This window comes from Schistocerca cancellata, chromosome 1 (assembly GCF_023864275.1).
Source record: "Schistocerca cancellata isolate TAMUIC-IGC-003103 chromosome 1, iqSchCanc2.1, whole genome shotgun sequence".
In the NCBI taxonomy this organism is placed as follows: domain Eukaryota; kingdom Metazoa; phylum Arthropoda; class Insecta; order Orthoptera; family Acrididae; genus Schistocerca; species Schistocerca cancellata.
Window position 1 is genome coordinate 836,494,148 of NC_064626.1, and position 23,658 is coordinate 836,517,805.

General features: G+C 40.0%; 1 protein-coding gene across 1 annotated transcript in view; it reads left to right on the forward strand.

The window, feature by feature from the left end:
• The first annotated feature begins 11,618 nt into the window (after positions 1 to 11,618).
• The window catches only part of LOC126188797 (uncharacterized), a 62,845-nt gene continuing 50,805 nt past the window's right edge, over positions 11,619 to 23,658 (forward strand). Inside the window, exon 1 of the transcript XR_007537864.1 lies at positions 11,619 to 11,722. The gene's annotated coding sequence lies outside the window, so the exon portion shown is untranslated. The remainder of the gene's footprint in view (positions 11,723 to 23,658) is intronic.

The following is a 23,658-nucleotide window of genomic DNA, read 5'->3' on the forward strand; positions in this document are numbered from 1 at the left end:
TTTTTTATTTATTTATAAGGTAATAAACATGTAATACAACTACTGTAATACTTATTTACAATGAACACATTACTGCACTGAAATTGTGCTGAAGTTATGTTGTACTTATATACAAATCAGTTGGTTTTACTAAGAAATTCATCAATGGAGTAGGAGGAGTTGGCTACCAATAAATCCTTTAGGCTTCTCTTAAACTGAATATCATTGGTTGTTAAGCTTTTTATGGCTGCTGGCAAGTTATTGAAAATGTGTGTTCCTGAATAATGCACACCTTTTTGTACAAGACTAAGTGACTTTAAATCCTTGTGAAGATTATTCTTATTTCTAGTATTGATTCCATGAATTGAGCTGTTGGTTTGAAAAAGTGATATATTTTTAATGACAAATTTCATTAAGGAATAAATATATTGGGAAGCAGTAGTTAGTATCCCTAGTTCCCTAAACAGGCTTCTGCAGGATGTTCTTGAGTTCACACCACATATAACTCTTACTGCACGTTTTTGTGCCCGGAAAACTTTAGCTTGGTTTGATGAATTACCCCCAAAAATAATCCCCTATGACATTATGGAATGAAAGTAAGCATAGTATGCCAACTTTTTCATTTTTATATCCCCTATGTCTGACAAAATTCGCATCGCAAACAGAGATTTGTTAAGACGCTTCAGCAGTTCTGTGGTGTGCTGCTCCCAGTTGAATTTATTATCAAGCTGTAATCCCAAGAATTTAACACTGTCCACTTCTTCTATCTTCTTGTCATCATATGTTAGACATATACTCTTGGGACACCCCTTACAAGTTCTGAACTGCATGTAGTGTGTTTTTTCAAAGTTTAGTGACAAAGAATTGGCTAGGAACCAGTGATTAATGTCCACAAATATTTTATTGGCTGATCTTTCTAAGACTACACTTGATTTGCTATTTATTGCAATGTTTGTATCATCGGCAAACAAAACAAACTTGGCATCTGGTAATGTTACTGATGAAAGGTCATTGATATACACAAGAAAAAGTAAGGGCCCCAAAATGGAACCTTGTGGGACCCCACATGTAATTAGTTCCCAGTTGGATGATGCCTGATAGCTTGATACATGTCTCTTTCCTAATAACACCCTTTGTTTCCTGTCAGAGATATAAGATTTGAACCATTTTGCAGCATTTCCCGTTACACTATAATATTCTAGTCTACTTAAAAGGATATTGTGATTTACACAGTCGAATGCCTTTGACAGATCACAAAATATACCAGTTGCCTGCAAATTTTTGTCTAATGAATTAAGCACATTTTCACTGTAAGTGTAGATAGCCTTCTCAATATCAGAACCTTTTAGAAATCCAAACTGTGACTTTGACAATATGTTATTTGAGATAAGATGGTTATAAAGACGACTGTACATTACTTTTTCGAAAATTTTTGAGAATGCTGGCAACAGTGAAATTGGACGGAAATTTGATGCTATTTCTTTATCTCCCTTCTTAAACAGTGGCTTAACTTCAGCATATTTCAGCCACTCAGGAAATATTCCACTGATAAACGACTGGTTACACAGATAGCTTAATATGTTACTTAGCTCAGAATCACATTTTTTAATTAACTTTGTTGATATTTCATCATACCCACTAGATGTTTTTGATTTTAAAGATTTTATGATGGACATTATTTCTGTTGGGGTAGTGAGGGTCAAATTCATATTATGGAAGTTACTTGAAATGTCTGGTCTAAGGTAATCCATAGCAGCATTTACCGAACTTGACAACCCCATCTTTTCAGTAACAGTTATAAAATGTTTGTTAAAAAGTTCTGCAACACTATACACATCTGTCACCAATGTATCATTTACTCTTAATGCTATTTGTTCCTCTTCATGTCTGGTTCTACCGGTCTCCTCCTTCACTATATCCCATGTTGTCTTTATTTTGTTATCTGATATGACTATCTTTTCCTTGTAATATATTTGCTTTGACATCCGTATTACAGTCTTTAATATTTTTCAGTATTTCTTATAATGTGCTATAGCATCAACATTGGAAATGTTTCGGATTGACAGTTTTCTTTTTGTTTTACAAGATACCCTTATTCCTCGAGTAATCCATGGCTTCTTTGTAGACTTTGCTCTAACCTTGGTAAGTTTTGGGGGAAAGCAGTGTTCGAATAAGGTAAGCACTTTATTAGCAAAAATGTTATATTTTTCATTCATTCCTGACTTCAATAATTCTGATCTGTGGGTTTCATTGTCCCATCCACCACATCCCATAGGTTGTCCAAATGTAAATATGCTTCTGCTGCAAATTTCCATGTTGCATAGCTTTTGCGACCCATAAGCATATCAATCTGCGGAATTTGTACCATACTCATTTTAATCATAACTTTGATCTTTCTTAACATAAAGAATAATACCAAAGAATAATACAAAGGAGTTGCATTCATCTTGTAAGGATAACTCGTACTTCAAGCAAATGCACTACTTGGAACTTTTCCAATACTTTCTCACTACTATATTACAGATATAGCCTACTTATTCCAAATGCATCGCTGGGCCCATAACCTATTAGAGTCAACACAGTTGAGTAAGTAATAGTGAGTAAAAGACGTTTAGTGCCAGTAAATATATTTGCACTTCCAGGTAAAATACATCAAATACAACAACCAGGAACATTATATTACACACATAAAACTCGGAGCGTACAACAGTACCAGAGAGGTCTGTTATATTTCACATGATGCACTGTGCCACCGTCTCACATTAAATATATTGTTCACACAATTCCAACAGTATTCACACTGTATACTAATGACATGGAAAATTGTTGATAGTAATGCCATAATTTCTGCAGGTGACACAATTATCTATAATGAATTACCATCTGAAAAAAGCTGTATGAATATTCAGACAGATATATTAATATTTCAAAGTGGCACAAAGATTGGCAACTTGCTTTAAATGTTCAGAAATCTAATACTTTGCACTTCACAAAATGCAAAACGATGGTATCTCATCACTACAATATCAGTGGAGCATAAGTGCAATCAATCAACTCGTAAAAATACCTAGGTGTAACAATCTGTAGGTAAATGAAATGGGATGGTCACAAAGGCTCAGTCATATGTAAAGCAGGTGGGAGACTTCAGTTCATTGGTAAGGTGTCCAGCAAATCAAGTCAGTTTGCAAAGGAGAATGATAAAAAACACTTTTGTGACCCATCCAATAATATTGCTCAAGTATGTAGGACCCATACCAAACAGCTATAAAAAGAGTATTGAATGTATAGAAAGTGGGACAGCATGAATGGTGACAGGCTTGTTTGACCCACAGGAGAGGGTCATGGAATTACTGAAAAATTTGAACAATCAAGTGCTCGAAGATAGACACTAACTATCTTGCAAAAGCCCATTTACAAAGTTTAAACAACCAGTATTGACTGTGGTATCTAGTGACATGTTATTGCCTTCTACATATCGCTCCAAAGGGACCATAATGACAAGAACAGACTAATTACTGCACACACAGAAGCATTTAAGCAGTCATTGTTCCCAGACTGCATGGAATGAAGCCCTAATAATTACTATAATGGGAAGTACCATCTACCATACTCTTCACAGTGGTTTTCAGATTATAGATTACATGCTGTTTTAAAGAAATAACCACATGTAATTTCTCTTTTTTCTTTGAATTTTGTTGTGATTTTAGCTGAATAAAGAAATAAAAAACTATTTTCATACAGACTTGTGTGTAATATTTACATCCATCGTCTCCAAAAAATGTGTACATGTTGTTTGAAATATGTGTATGTCCTTTCCACTAAACATTTGCTCACGTCATGTAAAGATGCTGTGTGAAAAACAAAATAGAGGTCAATGTCTTGAAGAGTAAGACCTTTTAAAGGCAACTTTTATTTGAAGCTGAAAATGCTTGAAGATTAAGTATGTTGGTATGATTGGGTCCTGGTAATGAAGACATCTTTATACACTCAGTTGATATGATGCATTTAGAGATTCATGGATAATTTCAAATGCTGAAACATGGCTAAGGTTTCACTCAAGCACAATATCATCAGTTCTGGCATGACAGTCATCATGAATCATTCACTCAGCCATCCTGATATTCCTGTAAATTTTCAAAGGGGACGGCCTACCATAATGCTCGCCATCATAGACAGTTGCACATCCACTTTTGAAGTGATTTATCCACTCATAAATCTTTGCTTCATTAAGACAACTATTACCACACTGCAAATGCATTCTGCAAATAATATCTACAGCTTTGGTCCCTGAAGACCAAAGAAAATTAATATCCTCACCCCCCCCCCTCTCCTTTCCACTGCTTGTCAAAACTTCAATTTAATTTTTCACAAACTGACTGACTCCACTATAAATGCAAAACACTCACAGCAAGCTGAAGTCCTCAGATAGTGCAAATGTTTCGTATGACATGTGTGTGCCAATCCAAGAAGAACACCACACTCTCCTTGGTGTCAGAAATAAAACAGATTTGATCAGTGGTTTAGTTGCTTTGTTAGTTGGAAATCTGCAGCAAGTGTAGCCAATCATTTACTAAATTACACAAGCACATGCTATCTATGAATGTTTAAAGAAATCAGTTTATGGAATTAATCTGAGAAGCTAAACTCAATTATCATGTTAAGGTTGACTTACAAAATGACTGCAATGTAACTGAATTCTCAACTGATTTATGCTACTGTAAGGGTGACTCATGAAAAACAACACAGAATTGTATTTCTGATTTGCTTTGTAAATGTCACTGTATTTGCAGACAAAATCTTCAAGAGGGTCTTCACCAAATTGGCTGAGATCTACTATCGAGCAAACTGAATGTGTGAAAGAGCCAGAATAACTCACAAAAATGCCAGAGTTGACATTCTGGTCACTAACTGTACATGTTGTTTGACAAAAATTTATTTGTCCATTGAAGAACAGCCAGAAGTCTATTTCCAAACTATTGCAAAGTTCATGTTCACAGGGTAACATATCAACAGGCAGATTAATAAAACCAAGAATGTTTGAAAATGTTGAAAACACATTTAAGGCATTTCAACGAGGAAGGAGAAGACTTCCTCAGTTGCATAGAAACCACTGATGGCATGTGGGTCCATCACTATGAACCATAAAATGAACAGAAGAGCATAATGTGGAAACATCCATCTTCACCTGTAGCAAAAAAGTTTGAAAGCCCAGCTTCTGTAAAGAAAAGTGATGATGACTGTTTTGGGACATGAAAGGGCCACTACTAATGCTCAAGCACTCACAAGTGACAGCTACTATGAGATTGAAACTCAAAATAAGCCAAAAATTCATTATTTTAGGACACTCCAAAGAGACATTCACTTGAGTGATGTTTACAGTGCTCATGGCATGAATGAAAAATATAACACTTTTGCTAATAAAGTGCTTACCTTATTTGAACACTGTTCTCCCCAAAAACTAACCAAGGTTAGAGCAAAGTCTACAAAGAAGCCATGGATTACTCAAGGAATAGAGGTATGTTGTAAAACAAAAAGAAAACTATATCTTCAATCTGAAACAGTTCTGATGTTGATGCTATAGCACATTAGTGTGCTATGTCAGAGTTGTGTTCCGTGCCATTCTCCAGTGACATCAAGTGCTGTGGTGTTAATCATGTGCTTGACTTGTACATAGCTTTGCTGTCCATGATTGTTCTGTGCTACAAAGCCCATCTCATGGCTGTTTTAATCATTCTGCAACTTTTATCCTCCAGTTGCATTTCACTTTGTGTCTTTTTAATCCTTGCCGTGTGTGGTTTTTTGTGTTAACTACTTTTTTAGATTTTTATCTATGTTTTCACAGTCCCCCTATTATATGCTCTCTCCCATTATGTTCCCCCTTTTTACATCTCTGTACCATCTCTTTTTTTTTCATTTCAGCTGTTTTAAATGTCTTTCTATTATCTACTTAATATCTCTCAGGTGAAGAGCAGCACCTATGCTGCTGCCAGCCCACCCCAGGTGGGGAATTGAAATAAAGAAAAAAACAGAGGCAGTGGGACAGTGGGTCACTGTTCTAATATGATATTTATTATTATTACCCATCCTTATGTTCCTCCCAGTAGCAGCTATTCACTGGTAGATCAGTGGGAGGCTACTCCCCTATACTTCAGTGATAGCTTCCTATCCTGTTATTATTGTTATTATTACCAGCACCACCACTCATCTTTCCCATATAGGGCTACTGGCTAGAATGGTTGGAGCAACTCTTCAGTGCTAGACTACCAGCGAAAATATGCACTCCACATCTAGCAGTTATTGATGAAACTGGATGGGACTACTGTCTAGTGCTCGATCAATGGCAACTCAAGTTGTTTACATAAACAATGTACCACACTGCATGCTAAATAAAAATTTACATCCATCCTATCCAGCAGCCCAGCACAGACTGAATCCATTCCCCATGAATTTCCTGATGGGGAGGGGAAGGGAAGGGGGAGGAGGAAGGGAGGAGTTGGGAGTTAGGGACGACAAACAGTGCCCTCTGCTGGTGGTGTTGTGAACTAGGTGAGTTGGTCTCTGGACCTCAAGGTGAACGCACAAAATTTGATATTCCTACCAATTAATTTGAATTTCCTGCCATTTAGAGGGGAGATGAGAGGAAGTGGGGAGGGTGGCGAGGGGGGGGAGGGATCCATGTGCCAGCTGGGGAAAACCCACTGCATCATCAGGGATGGGGGGTGGGGGTGCCCTGGAATGTATGCAACCCATCCTTTGTCCCACTACTCATAGCTAACAGATCACCATCTGTGTCTACCCTTTAATAGGGAATGCTCACAGCCAGAAGACTCAGTGTGGTGCAGACATGTGACGCAAGCAAGCAACCATGCCATAGAGATGCACTAGTGCTTCCTACAGCCAACTGAGCAAGTTTCAAAGAGTCAAATTGTGGCCTTCCGTATGGCGAGATGGTCCTTCCAGAGAACTGCCACACAGATTGGATGTGCTGTGTCAGTTGTGCAACGATGCTGGTATCAGTGGTCACATGAATATTCTCACACCCTTAGATGAGGTTCTGGATGTCAATGCAGCACAGACCATAGTCAGAATCATCGTGTTGTAAGGGCAGCAGTGGCAGGTCGTACAGCTACCACAGCACAGGTAAGGGGGCTTCTGCGCCCAGACATGTCAACATTAACTGTTGTGAACCAGTTATTGGCAGCAGCACTACAGGCCCGCACACTTCTAGTCAGTCTTCCACTCATGCCACACCACTGACGTGCACAGTGTGACTGTTGCCCTCAAAGTCACTTAGAAGATGGAATGGAGACAAAAGCAGATTCTGCCCGCATGCAAGTGATGGTCATTTGCATATTTGACGTACACCTGGTGAGTAGTGTCTCATAGAGTGCATTTGTGCAAGATATGTTGGCCCCATCATAGGCCTTATGGTCTTGGGTGTGATAAGCTACAACTCTTGTACATCTTTGGTGTATCTGGATGAGATGCTAACCAGTGCTCAGTATGCTGCTAGAACCATTCTTTTGCCATTCCTGCAACAGGATAATGCTCACCCGCAAACTGCCCATGAAATTCAACGTGCTCTGCAAGACATGCAGCAACTTCCCTGGCCGCCACGATCTCTAGACTTGTCTCCAATCGAGCACGCATGGAATGTGATGGAATGAGAAGTGACTCGTGCAACTCGTCACCAACGACTCTTACAGAACTAAGTGAACAGGTCAAGCAGGTGTGGCGTGACGTATCCCAGGACAGTGTTCGTTATCTGTAGGATCAACAGGATTCCAGAGTCAGCACCTGCATTAATGCCCATGGAGACTGCACCGTGTGCTAACATGGGTGTTACTGCATGGCTCTATACCTGATACCTCAGACCCACTTGTGCTATTGATCTCTAAATGTAATCATTACATGTACTCCTTAAGCACTGTTGCAACAATAAATCTTGAATGATATGATACCTTTAAAAGATTGTACTAATTTTTTCCGGGAGTGTATATTACTAAACCGCTATCCCAGAACCTGGTACCAGTTGCTGGTAGCCTATCGAACGGCTCCCAGGAGTAAAAATTTAATAATTTAAAATGTTGTCGTAATCTGCTCCTAATTTTATGATAAATGTCTAACACAGTAAGACAAGTTTTACAGTAAAAAACTTCGTGTTTGTCTTGAGACAGTGTAACTGCCGTCTCGCAAAGCTCCAGACTATATTCATTTAGTATTTGAGAATGAGGGTACTACTTAGTGATTCCCAACAAACAACATATAATTTCATACCCTTACGAAATGGTTCTCTGGCTGATGCCCCCCACAAAATGATGAAATGAAGAAAGTTTATCGCTTACTACATTTTCGCTCTTCATGCAGTTGAATTTCAGCATCAGGTATAACGCTTCAATGTTTTACTTCTTTACTACTATCTCTATTTAGAACACATTTTGCAGACAGTATCTGCATATATCACTGAATGTAGCCTACCTGCAAAATTATATCGCTGCACGACATATAGTTCAGGAGATATGACATCATACACATTCAGATACATGAAAAATTTGCTTTTACTTAATGAAGCCCAAGGTACGCAGACTATATTCATCCAGGCTTTCATATGTAGAGTACTTAGCGCCATCCAACAAACTAAGTAATATTTCAAACCTTTCTTAAACTTGCTTAATGTCAAATATTTAACACATTACTGGTAACACGTTTGTGAAGTAACCACACTTTGAAGCTACTTTATGCGTGGGAGTTCGATTCTTCAAGAATCGGTGGTTACTGATAAATCGCTACTTCGTTGGATGTCGTAATTTCAAAAGAGTTGGTTTTCTTTCATTTTCGACGGCATTGGCATTCTACAAAGACGTTTCGCCATGCCTTATAACTTATTACAACAGACTCGACAATGCAATTAAGTTCAGTGCAAAACCCCCAAAAATTGATTTCTCTCTCTTTCTTTCCAATAACGCAAAAATGCACTAGCGATATCTGAGCTGTGACATTTGTCTCAAACAAGCTAAATGCCCTTGCATTATGTTCTTCAAAGCTTTAAGCCAAATTCAGTCCAGATACGTAATACAAATCGTTAGGAGAGCTACGTACAATAACCGAAATACTTCTGAACGGATTTTGTCAGTACTAGCGGTGTAATGACAGTCAAAAATCTACAGAGCGCTCGCGCTAACATTTCGCTGTACCGGTCACCTGAACGAAGCAAAGAACGTAACGACAAAAATCCTGTTCCGCATATATTTTAATGCTCATTCCAGATTTATATATACTCAAAATATTCTTTCAGCAGTAATATAGGGTAGCGGCCTGCACATGTCGGTGGTGGTCTGCTGGTAACATCAAGCTATTCCGTACTGCGCGCCGCACAGGTCAGTGAAATTCGTTTGTTCCGCCCAAGTTCGGCGCGCTTCTGAAAAGTTTGGAGCTGTAGCCGCTTTTATGAGTCTACGATTTGCTTTGATTTGATCTGATTTTTATTTGGTCCTATAAAATTACATTTTGTACAAAGATTGCACTGCAATGTAGGACAAGTCAATGAATACAATATCATATAGCCAGAAAAAGTAGAAAACCGAACGATACTGTAAACAACATAAATACAAGATATTATATGTACGCGTAGATATATGAAAAATATTACACAGCCTATCTTTAGGAACAACGTTCTCATATCCCTAAATTAATGTACCGAATGCTAATCGTGAAAGAAATAAAAGACTAAAAATGAGATACAATTTCGTTTCTGGTTTGGTTCGTTCTTTGTTGGTATCCGGTTGCCTGACCATACAACAATTCATTCAGTTTCATTACTGACAACACCAGTGTAAACGTACTGGATGAGCGAAGGGACCTGTAGGATAACCTGTTTTTGCTTGAAATGTTGAATAAAAAAAGAACAATTCTGATGTTGGATTGGTAACAAACACAAAGGAATAATTTCTCTTTGTGACGATCACTATGTGCTTTGAACTCAAAGACACAATTTCGTAAGACATATTCACTCTTCACAAACGCATAATGGACAACAATGGAACACTGTAAATTAGTCCGAATACTCTTAAAATTCGCTGTTTCATACTCCTTCAACGAAGCCTAGTGATCGAAATGGAACCAGGACTATAATGTAAAGAAGTCCTTGGAAATTTACGTGCGTGCAACGGAGACGATTTTTGTTCAGTCCAATGCCGTGCTATCCGTGGCGATGGCTTTCTGTGGTGGCTATTGCTGTTGCAGCATACGATCAAGAGATGTGTGTTCTCGGCCCCTGCCTCGATCCAGTATATAGAGATTTCACACCGACTTTCGGCTCGTTTTTGCTAGTTGTTACAGTCTCCTGCCACCTTGCCAGCTGCAACCTATATCCGACGTCACTGAGGAAGCTGCCATCGCCTTTACGATATCTATATGATGTGAGTTTTATCGCAACCAAGTAACAACCGATGACATAAAGCTCAGAACTTGCTTACTAAATCTTTAGGCTTACTTAGTTCTGTTCCACCCGGCTGAGCCGTTTGTTATTCAAAGCATTCTCTCTCTCTCTCCCTTTTTTTTTTTTAAGATCTCATCAATTAACAAAAAGGAAGCTAATGAATCATACATACTGGAAGAGATAGAATATCGTTTTGTGCCTAATATTCAATTAATAATTCAGGGTTAGTATTCATGTCAGTTTTCACTTTACGAAAAGTACCACATCATGTCAGCAACAAAAATGTCACGATCGGCCGCAGTCATCAGATAATAGCGCCTAAAATTTTTGCACGCAAAGAAAACATGAGCTGTAGAATTTCGTAGCGTATGTGCTCCGTAGTTGTCTAAGCAGCAATACAAAGGAACGCATGAGAAAAATGCTTATGTAATTAAATTTCAAACGGTGTAGCGCTACCATATAGCTCACAGTAACAAAATGAGTGTATGGTATTAAAGTCGAAAAACAGCTCAATATGAACAATTAGCCAATGTCTCTCCAATTATAAACATTCCAGATAGAAGCTTGCTTTTCCTGCAGTTCTTCGTTAAAATATCGGTGGTAATTTTAAATGTCACAACATCAGGGCCAGCTCAAAATGGCAAGCTGCAGGAAGACATTGTTGTCTCAGTCAGTGTATTTGTTATGATCCTATTCTAAAAGAACTATCAGTATATGTACAAGCTGTAGCACAGGTAAGCGATATGTCTGCAGGAAACCCAAAAAAGCGTTAATAATACTAGATAGCTTGAAAATTAAATACATACTTTTCAGTGGAATCTGTGAGAAATGTGTTCCCATAGCTCCTGAACTCGTCAGTTGTTCTGGTAAACAGCAGGTTTGTATGCTGTGACGCAGAACTTATATACATCAGCCTCCTATCACGAAGCAGGTACCAATAGATACACGAAAGAAAAGTGTGATTTGCTTCACTTCTTCTGCCCCTCACTCCTACATTTAATCAGTAAAGTGAGTACTAATATGACTTTCCTGCAGCTACTTGGCTGACATGGGTCATTTGTAAAAATACTGCAAATTGCCCATCTTCATTTAAAAATAACTATTGTCAAAATAATTGTACAGGCTTAATAAAGAATGTGCATTCAAGTAGCATTGTCTTGTTAGAGGACAGCTAGTTGCTACCTGATATTTATTTTGCATTTTCAGGTATTGGCGGTATTATACCTGAGCACTTTTGCTGTAAGATACCTTTGGATACCTATGAAAACGTTTGCGAAGTACATTACAGCACTGGTTATTAGTGTGGTAAGTATTACTTCATTACTTCAGTTTTGGTGCAGATATTATTGTATCATGACAACTACTATTCTAGAAACTATGTACTATGCACAAAAATTCCATAGGAGGATTGCGAAGAAAGTAATGCGCCGAATTTTTTTCTTTAACAATTCTTTATTGAACAAATGAGAATTACACACACGAAAGAATGGTGTTTTATCTACACACCCTATTTTTTCCATGTAATCTCCATCCCTTTCTATGGCCTTCCTCCAGCACAAAACAAGGGCATGTAAGCCCTGTTGGTACCAATCCTTGTCCTGGTGGCGGAGTCAGTGCTTCACTGTGTGAATCACTTCATCATCGACAAAGCAATGCAAACTGCCGAGTCGTAACGTGTCTGTCCTTGTGAATGACAACATCCGCTCACTGTAACGTGTCAGGTGGACAGCCGTGGATGGTCTACCCAACCCATGTAGCTCCTCTGAACCACCTTCTGATGACCTCACCCTCTGTGCCCAGCGACTAACTGTACTTTTGTCGAAAACAGATGCTTCGTAGACTTTACACAAGCGTTTGTGAATATTTCTCACAGTTTCTTTCTCCGCGGTAAGAAATTCAGTGATGGTATGTTACTTGTGATGTACCTCACCTACAAACGCCATTTTGAAATTGTTCTGCAGCACGCTATCTGTCGGAAGTGACGGAAACTTGGCATCCTCAATCAGGAGATTTCAAACAATACATATGTAACGTTTTGAGCTCATAGCATTGTTTTTGGGGTTGAAAAAAAATGCGGTGCATTACTTTCAGGGCAACCCTCATATCCCAAAAAAAACAAGGACAACATGGAGTATTTTTAGGCATAAAACAAATAAACAGGCCAAGGAAAATAATATTGAACTTCCAGATGACAATGGCAACATGATAAATGATTTGAAATTCACATCATTGGCTATTAAATTGAATGATTGTGTAGCTGAAAACACATGTAGGGACAATGGACAAGTGGAAGAAAAAATGAAACATTACTTCCACAGGCAATGTATACCTAATTACCAGACATCACTTTTATCAACTCATATGGAAGACAATTAACAAAAACCATTAGGTCACTAAAAAGTGTTAACTCTTCTGGCCATGATGGGATTTCAGCTTAATTAAGAAATTATTTTGCTGACTTGGTGGCACTACCCTTGATTTACGTTCTAACCAGTCAATGAGTAACGCTGTATTTGCAGAAAGATTGAAGTACCATATATAGCACTAACACCAATATACAGAAGTTCAGATAAACAAGTGATCTCTAATTACAGGCCTATCAACCTCCTCCTCTATATATCAAAATTATTGTGAGAAGGTAGCTCCCAAGAATACCAAACCATTTTTCTGAGGATAACCATAGTTAACAATAGGGCATTTTAGCCTCCATGAAGGCAGTTCTACTGAGAAGTTAGTGTATCATCTAACAAGCTCTCAATTCTAGTAGAACTGATCAATAAAAATTACCATGTTGAATTCTGTGTGATCTGTCCAAGGTCTTTGATTGTGTGGATCACAAAATTCTGGTATGGAAATTAAAATGCCATGGCATAAGACATATTCCACTTGCTTTGATGGAGTCAGCAAGAGAACCACCGCCCACACACGGTGAGAGTTTCTATTGCATCCCTTCAATAAAAAACAAGATCACATTAGCAGATGATGGACAGGAAATAAGATTAAATTCGGAGTGGGGAAACACTAAATATGATGTGCTTCTTCATTTAGTCCTGGGCCTGTTCCTGTTCTTGGTACAAATAAATGATTTACTTGGGACATTGGAGGACTCTTACAAAACTGTAATGTTTTCTGATGACTCAAGTACATTGATAAAATGCCCAAACTCATCCTACAGGCAAAGCTAAGAGAATAGTGGATCAGGCCAATAGATAGTTCATAGCCAACAACTTAACCCTTATTTTTTGTATTTATTAATTTATTTTAATCCTCATATCACATAACTCCAAACAATTAAGAAAAGATGTTTGAGATGTATTTATTATTAATTTATTTCTTCCAAACCTGACATTTACCTGGTCTTTAGCTTTATTTATGCTTTCTTGTAGTTGTACCATATTGGGGTTTTCCCTCCAACAAAGATGCTAGTGTCATCTGCAAACAAAGTATTTATTTGTGATTCAGTGCTTAGATCTAGGTCATTTATGTACAGAAGGCAAGGATAGGCTCAAGTTTGAATCCTTGAGGGGCTCCACTTTTATTATTCCTGCAACTGAAAAACATATTCTAGTGCTCTTATTTATTTCATGTGTTATTATTACTCCTTTCTGTTTCTGATTTGTTAAGTATGAGGAGAACCATTTCAATACAGTGCCACACTTTTGAAACTCTTCCAACTGGATTCTGTGGTCCAAGATGTCAAAAGCTTTTCCTAAATCTAAGCAAACACTAGCATTTTTTTTTTGTTTTTTGTTATGTATGTCTAGACCATTTTGTAGGAAATTATAAATGGCACTAGTCATGGATCTATTTTTCCAGGAATCATGCTGGGCATCAGTGAGGATTTTGTTCTTGTCCATAAATTTCATTAATCTGTTATACATGATTCGTTAGTGAGTTTCGCAAAAACTGATAACATTGAGTCTGGTGTGGAATTTTCCAAATTTGATTTGTCACCCTTTTATGAACAGAGGTCACTTTGGTAGTTTTAAGATAGTCAGGAAATGTCACAGTCAAGAATGATGAGTTGATTATCTATGCAAGGGGTTTTTCAATGTTTATAATAAATTCCTTTATGACAGGGCTTAACAACTGGCCGGTTTTAAGCGCAAGTACTCGCGTCTGCTCAGGCACGTGCTCGCGAGCAGGTGCAAGGTCGTGGAGCAGGGAGGGAGGGGAGGGAGGGGAAATGCGCGCGCATGTATGAATAGGACCGCAGCGTGCCTATTGAATTCGCGCCGACTGTGTAACGTTAAAAGTACTACGATCAGCTCTAACAGTCACTTCGCTGGTTAAGAATCATGTCAAGTCGCCGTTGTGTAACCCCAACCATGCTTTCGCAGTTCAACCCCCATTGGGAGGAATTGTATCTGTTTACAGAAAAAGATGGTGTTGCAAAATGTTTAGTATGTCACAAAACGCTGAATTCTTTTAGGAAATTTAATTTGCAGCGACATTATATGTCGTACCACGCGAAAGACTACGGAAGTGGAAAATGTGATGAACCAGATCGTGCACAGGAAGTTATTAAACTTAAAAGGAAGCTATCCGAAGAAGATCTGGATGACGAAGAAAAATCATCTGAGGCAGCTCTCAAAGTGAGCTACAAAATTGCTTTGTTTTTAGCAAAATCCCTGCGCCCCTTCACTGATGGCGATTTAATAAAAGATGTTTGGTAGTTGCAGCGGAACATTTGTGTCCATCTCAAGTTGAACAGTTTCGGATTGTGCCATTCTCTGACATGACCATTATGCGTCGCATACAGGACATGGCAGACGACGTCCAGAGCCAGCTTGCAAATATCTATAAAGATTTTATGGCGTATTCTCTAGCTCTGGACGAAAGTGTTGATATCACTGGAACAGCGCAGCTTTCCATATTTATTAGAGGTGTTAATAGAGATCTTCAGGTGAGGAAGGAGCTCCTCGATGTAGTAGCCATGAAGAACACTACAACCAGAGGTGATATTTTAAGTAGTGTTGAAAATATAGGATTGTCGTGGAATTCTTTAGTTTCAGTGTCTACAGACGGTGCACCAGCGATGACAGGGAAAAAATTAGGTTTCGTTGCGCTGTTGAAGGAGAAAATGCAAAAACTGACCGTGCCGAATGAAATAAGGGGCGTTCACTGTGTGATCCACCAGGAAAACTTATGTGCAAAGACTATCACCCTAAAAAATGTGATGAGTGTTGTTGTTCGTACAACCAATTATATAAGGAAGCATGAGCTACAACACAGACAATTTAAAAGCTTTCTTGAGGATGTAGAAAGCCAGTATGGTAGCCTGCCTTATTACAGCGAGGTCCGCTGGCTTAGTCATGGCGAATTATTAAATCGAATTTTTGCCTATTAGATGAGATAAATATGTTCATGGAAATAAACAACATGTGTGTTCCTGAATTGAAAGAGCCTTCATGGAAATGTGATCTCGCGTTCTTAGCAGGTTTAACTAGCCATCTGAATGCTTTGAACATTTCACTACAAGGTAAAGATCTGCTAATTACTCATTTCATAGATCGAATACGAGCTTTTAAAATGAAATTGACACTTTTGGTGAGTCAGCTGGAAACAGGAAATCTAGCTCATTTTCCTAAATTATCATCCATTCAAGATGTTCACAAAGACTGTGAACGTTATTCACATAGTTTAGTTGCCCTTAAGGAAGAATTTGATCAACGCTTTCAAGATCTGACAGCACTAGACAGTGATTCTGATCTGTTCTCCTCTCCATATTCAGCGAATATTGAAGAGATTCGTCCTGAGCTGCAACTAGAAATTATTGACCTGCAATGTGACAGAGAATACAGAGACAAATTTCAGAACAAGAAAAACATTTTGGAATCTTACAGACACTCCCCTCAGGATAGATTTCCTCATTTGCACAAACTGGCGGCTACAATAATATCAATGTTCGGTTCCATGTATGTCTGTGAATAACTGTTCTCTGCAATGTAATGTAACAAGACGCGCCTGAGAAACGCATTGTCTGGTTGAAATTTAAACTGCACGCTGCGCCTATGATGCACAAGAACAATTACTCTGAACATTGGCGCAATTGTAAAGGGCAAAAAGTACAAGATAACAGAGAATCCCACACTTCAGTGACACCTTTTATTGTGTAACAGTTCAAAAAATTAATACAAATGTAGAGGCATACACTAAGCTAGTAAAATTATGTGGCACGTGTACATTCTCTTTTATTTGTTTCATTTGTCAAAGTAATAATTCGTGAGTGATATCCCTGCAGGTGGCCGCGGATTTACATTGACTGGCGGCAGCTGTTGTGTGCCCCACGTGACTCTCTCCGCTCTGGCCCGGTAGTGGGGGTAGCGTGCTCGCGCTGCTCCGTGCTCGCGCCTTGCTGCTCACAGCTTGCTCCGCAAGCACGTATGTTGTGAAGCCCTGCTTTATGATGAAGTCTGGAATACCATCAGTTCTTGAGGACTTTTTTTTAAGGTTCTTGCTATGTGAATCTTTTCATTCAGGGTGATTTCATAGAGACAGATTCAGTGGAGGCAAGAATTTACTTTGTTCTGTTGGTTGCTTGTGCTATCTCTCTTATTCTTGATTATTAGGTCTTTTGTATTTCCTGCTTAGTGCTGCCTGAAGAAATTTGCAGTCTGTTGGGGGTTAGTAGCTCTAATTTTGTCACAGTTCATGGTGACATGTTCCTTTTGCTACTTCCTTCATGGTTATTTACTTTCCATATTGCTTTGCCGTTATTTTCTGGCTCTGGTATGAACTCATCATCATCCATTATTTATAATAATAATAATAATGATAATAGTGACCCACCAGAAAGGAATTACATGAATGTGACAGAAATTATTAGATGTGATGTATATGTACAGACAAACAAATGATTACGATTTCAGAAAAGTGGATGATTTATTCAAGGGAAAGAGCATCACAAATTGAGCAAGCTATTAACACATTAGCCCACCTCTGGTCCTTTCCCAAGCAGTTATTCAGCTTGGTGCTGACTGATTTTTTGGGTATCTTCCTGAGGGATATTGTGCCAAATTATGTACAATTGATGCATTAGATCAACAAAATCCCAAGATGGTTGGAGGGCCATGTCTATGTTGCTTCAAACACTCTCAACTGGGGAGACCTGAATGGCCAAGGTCGGGTTTGACAAGTGTGGACAGAAGCAACAGAAACTCTCACCGTGTGTGGGTGGTGGTTCTCTTGCTGAAATGTAAACCCAGGATGGCTTGCCATTAAGGGCAATAAAATAGGACGTAGAATAATGTTGATGTACCACTGTACTGTAAGGATGCCATGAATGACAACCAAAGGGATCCTGTTATGAAATGAAGTAGCACCCCTGACCACCACTCTAGGTTGTCAGGCTGTATGGCAGACAACTGTCAAATTAGTATCCCACAACTGCCTGGGTGTGTCCAGACATGTCTTTGTCTTGAAATCTCATTGACTGGAGTAGAATTGTCTTCAGTGATGTGTCCTGCCTCATGATCCCCAGTAACCAGTGAAGATGTGTCTGCAGACACCCCATACAGCTGTGGGAGTACCAACCTGACTGCCACCTTCCATACAGCCTGACAACCAGGACTGATGGTCAGGGGTGCCAATTCATTTCATAGCAGAGTCCCTTTAGTTGTCATCCATGGCACCACTACAACACAGAGGTATGTCGATAATATTCTACACTCCTGGAAATTGAAATAAGAACACCGTGAATTCATTGTCCCAGGAAGGGGAAACTTTATTGACACATTCCTGGGGTCAGATACATCACATGATCACACTGACAGAACCACAGGCACATACACACAGGCAACAGAGCATGCACAATGTCGGCACTAGTACAGTGTATATCCACCTTTCGCAGCAATGCAGGCTGCTATTCTCCCATGGAGACGATCGTAGAGATGCTGGATGTAGTCCTGTGGAACGGCTTGCCATGCCATTTCCACCTGGCGCCTCAGTTGGACCAGCGTTCGTGCTGGACGTGCAGACCGCGTGAGACGACGCTTCATCCAGTCCCAAACATGCTCAATGGGGGACAGATCCGGAGATCTTGCTGGCCAGGGTAGTTGACTTACACCTTCTAGAGCACGTTGGGTGGCACGGGATACATGCGGACGTGCATTGTCCTGTTGGAACAGCAAGTTCCCTTGCCGGTCTAGGAATGGTAGAACGATGGGTTCGATGACGGTTTGGATGTACCGTGCACTATTCAGTGTCCCCTCGACGATCACCAGTGGTGTACGGCCAGTGTAGGAGATCGCTCCCCACACCATGATGCCGGGTGTTGGCCCTGTGTGCCTCGCTCGTATGCAGCCCTGATTGTGGCGCTCACCTGCACGGCGCCAAACACGCATACGACCATCATTGGCACCAAGGCAGAAGCGACTCTCATCGCTGAAGACGACACGTCTCCATTCGTCCCTCCATTCACGCCTGTCGCGACACCACTGGAGGCGGGCTGCACGATGTTGGGGCGTGAGCGGAAGACGGCCTAACGGTGTGCGGGACCGTAGCCCAGCTTCGTGGAGACGGTTGCGAATGGTCCTCGCCGATACCCCAGGAGCAACAGTGTCCCTAATTTGCTGGGAAGTGGCGGTGCGGTCCCCTACGGCACTGCGTAGGATCCTACGGTCTTGGCGTGCATCCGTGCGTCGCTGCGGTCCGGTCCCAGGTCGACGGGCACGTGCACCTTCCGCCGACCACTGGCGACAACATCGATGTACTGTGGAGACCTCACGCCCCACGTGTTGAGCAATTCGGCGGTACGTCCACCCGGCCTCCCGCATGCCCACTATACGCCCTCGCTCAAAGTCCGTCAACTGCACATACGGTTCACGTCCACGCTGTCGCGGCATGCTACCAGTGTTAAAGACTGCGATGGAGCTCCGTACGCCACGGCAAACTGGCTGACACTGACGGCGGCGGTGCACAAATGCTGCGCAGCTAGCGCCATTCGACGGCCAACACCGCGGTTCCTGGTGTGTCCGCTGTGCCGTGCGTGTGATCATTGCTTGTACAGCTCTCTCGCAGTGTCCGGAGCAAGTATGGTGGGTCTGACACACCGGTGTCAATGTGTTCTTTTTTCCATTTCCAGGAGTGTATGTCCTGTTTTATTGCCCTTCACAGCAAGCCATCCGGACTTACATTTCAGTGAGATAATGCTCACCTGCACATGGCATGAGCTTCTACTGCCTGTCTTCATGCTTGGCAGCCCTACCTTGGCCAGCAAGATTGCTGGATCTCTCCCCAATTGAGAATGTTTGGAGCATTGTGGGTAGCTACCTCCAACCAGGTTTGGATTTTGACAATCTAATGTGCCAGTTGGACAAAATGTGGCATGATATCCCTCAGAAGCACATACAGCAACTATACAAATCACTGCCAACCAAATAACTGCTTACATAAAGGCCAAAGGTGGACCAGCATGTTATTGACTTGCTCCATTTGCAAAGCTTTTTCTCTTGAATAAGTCGTCATTCTTTTCTAAAATTGTGATCATTTGTTTGTCTGTACATGTAAATCACATCTACCAACTTCTGTCCCATTTGCATAATTCCTTCATGCTTCTTTCTTTTCTTTTTCTTCTTCTAAAGTGTATAACTATTAAGGAGACTATGCATCAGAAGATTCAGAAAGAACTTCCTATTGTGGCACAAAATTCTATAACCGGTTGCCAGTGAACATTAATCAGGAAACTGAAAATACCCAGGTACTTAACAACCAAGTAAAATACTACCTCTTCAGTGATTTCTTCTCAAATTTATCAGAATATCTTGACTTAGGAGCATTACTTCTGCATAACTGTAATATTTGTATTATGTGGGTCATGACTTTGCTAGTATGTAGCCAGCTGTAGACTATGTAAAGTTACAGTAATGCTTCGTGTAAAGAATTAGTTAAAAACAGCACCTGAGTAGTACCAGTGTGGGAAGATGAGCAGTGGCTTTTTTGAAAGCAGCTGTTTCCTCCTAACATAGTTGTGTAAAGTACTCAAGAAGTGGGTAATAGTTTGTTGTTAGTATACTTTACCAAAGAAGCCAGCAGTTGTTGTCTCTTCCTGTTAATGTAGAACTTGATTCGTTCTACAGCCCCACAGGTTCTCCTTCATGATGAGACTTACAAAATACAATGTGTGAATGAATGAATAACTATGTAACATGCTTTTCGATAAATATTTCGGTGACATCATTACAAGGACTAGTGTTGAAAATTGTGTTCAGTGATTTTTGCTTAATGGTTCATACATCCATTCATTGTGGGGAACCCTCGTGTATCTATAAGAAGTCAAGTGTACATTGACGGAGACAAATAAGTCAGAAACTAGTTATAAAATAAAGAAATACGGATTCGTAATAGCAAGAAAAGCTGTTTTGAAGAAGAGAAATACTTCAACATCTAATACAAATTTTCCTTTTCTTGAATGTGGCCTTACACAGAAGTGAAACATGGGTACTAAACATTACAGAAATGACATATGCTAGAAAGTAATAATATACAATGTACTGAATAAAGTAAAGGATTAAGTAAGTGGATTAATTTTGTTCCACATATGCTGTAAAGACAACTTCTTTAGAAAATGTGGAGATATTGGCCTAGGGGCAGAAGAGAGCCTGGAAGAGGCTAGCTGATAGTTTGAGGTCTTCTAATTAAGGTTCGCCAATTTATTCAGAGAGAGTGAAATCAGATCACTTACAACGGAAAGACACTCCAAATGTTAAAACTGAAATAGTCAAGTGCCGAAGCATTTGTAACAGAGTTCCTGAATGTACTGCCTGCCAGGAAAGCTGTTGCACACAAATTATACTGGGAACCAAGACATGTATGAAGTCCAAAATGGGAAGTTCCGAAATACTTAAGAAGACTTGGAACATACAGTGAAAAGTCAGGTTAGACACCATAGTAGGGGAGGTGTTCTTTGCAATTGACAAAAATAGTGTCTGCTGAGGTTGAAGTAATCTGAGTGCAAATTTATCTGTGACTAACCAGACTAGGTGAACTCAAGTTAAGTCTTCAAATGTTTTTATTGGCCATCCTTTTTTGCCATAATAGTTGTAGAACCATTCAAGAAAAATCTACACTCATTAAAGTGGGAGTACCATGATCATGCACTGTCAGTTTGAGATGAGTTTAAAGTTTAAACTACCAAGTATTGACTGGGATGTCTATGGATTCATTGGAGGTAGTGTGGACAGACAGTCTAGTGAAGTAGTTCTGAACATGTTTTCTGAAAACTGTCTGAGAAGCTAGCTTGACAACCCACACAATATGAATATTATAGATCTTGTAGTGCAAATAGATGTGACGTTATCAATATAGATACAGGAACTGGCGATTATGTCATCATAGTAGTGATGGGTACTAAAGTTAAAAAATTCATCAAGGAGGCTAGGAGAATTTTTGTGTTGGAAACAGCAGACAGCAATTGTTAAGATCCTACTTAGACAGTGAGTGGATATCATTTAGTTCCAATATGGCGAACATAGAGGAATTAGGGCAAAGTTTAAACTGATTGCACAGAAATGTTAATGGGCAAAAGTTAGCAGAAATTTATGTGTCTATAAAAAGATAGACGTGCGAAGTATATAGCTTCCACCATTATACATTACTGAGAGATCTTGCCAAGAGCCTAGGAAAATTCTGATCCTGCATAAAATCACTATGCAATTTGAAGGCTTCTATCCAGTCACTCATTAACTAGTCTGCTGTGACAATAGAACGCAGCAAAATGGAAAGCTGAAGTTTTAAATTTCGCATTTAAAAAAAATCATTCATGCAGAAGGGCTGTACAGATATACCATTATTTGATGTCACAAAGTAGGGTTTATACGACGTGGGACAACCGGGAGATCCGGGAAAAACCCGGGAATTTTTTCATCCGGAAGAAAACCGGGAAAAACTCGGGAATTTTTCATTGTTTTAGCTTTCAGATAAATTTTTGTCATTTTGACTGGTAAGAACTGATTCTCTAACAAAGGATACTGTATACCGCTACTGCAGAATAATACTGCAGCAATAAAACATGAACGAGAGAAAAAACGAAATTAAAACTTAAATTGCAAAGGAAATGCGCCATATACAGCAACAAAACACAGTGCTCATACAAGTGTCTGCCAACAGCAAAATGTGTCAAAGGCTTTAGGAAGACTATGCAATGTTCCGTAACAACAAATTGCCTCCGATGAGCGTGACGTCACAACTGTTTACATTAGATTCGTTTTAGCAGTTAAGAGCGACACCATGCGCATGCGCAGTTGAGTAGTACCTATATTGGTGTTCTGTGAGTAGTACCTTCTCCAGCTTCTGGCTACGGGAATGTGACTGTTGGCTGTGTAAGCAGTCGCAGTAAGCAGCTAGACGCTGCCGGGAAAAATTTTACTGAAGTGCCCAAGCTGCCAGATTCTTGCATGCATAGCAGGCCCAGATCTAGGAGGGGGGTGGGGGGCAAATTCACATTCTATCGATTATTCATTCATATGACTTGGAAATGCATCCCTGTCGGTTTTTGAAAATTTTTGAACACATTCTAAGTTGATTTCTGAATGAATCGTAAGTTGATTTGTGAATGCGTGCATAGTGTACATGACGTCTGTCACAGGAATTCTCGTCGCATGTAGAAACAAACTTTCCTACAGACAAAAGGGGCTATATGAGCTGAACGGAGTAAGGCCGAACGGATGAATGCCAACCGCTGTCTGATTGTGCGGTTGATTAGGTTTGCGAATGATGAGCGTTGTTATAATTACTAGCTAAATCCATAGATTCAGACTACAGGAGTGGAAATAAATGAATGACAGGTAAGAAAGATTACGTATTACCTTCTCGGTGTATCCAAGAAAATGAAATTTTGACAGAAAATTTTGGCCAGATCGCTATATTAGTCAGGGCCGGTTGTACAGTCCCCGGCTAGCAGCCGCATCAAGTTTTATTCTGGAAGAAGCGCAGAAAACACGTTGTATGAACATGTAGCAAGGCCTAACCGGAGAATAATCACGGGATAACTAAACCGCTGATTCTGGCAGAGTTAATGGAGTTAACCTGCAAATAAGCTTTGACATTGGCAGGAATAGTTACAGAATTAGTGATAACAAGACTGTTTGTTAGAACAAGGAAGGAGAAGAAACCGGGACATCACATCAATTATGGCGGGCCAAGGTGGCCGAGCGGTTCTAGGCGCTACAGTCTGGAACCGCGCGACCGCTACGATCGCAGGTTCAAATCCTGCCTCGGGCATGGATGTGTGTGATGTCCTT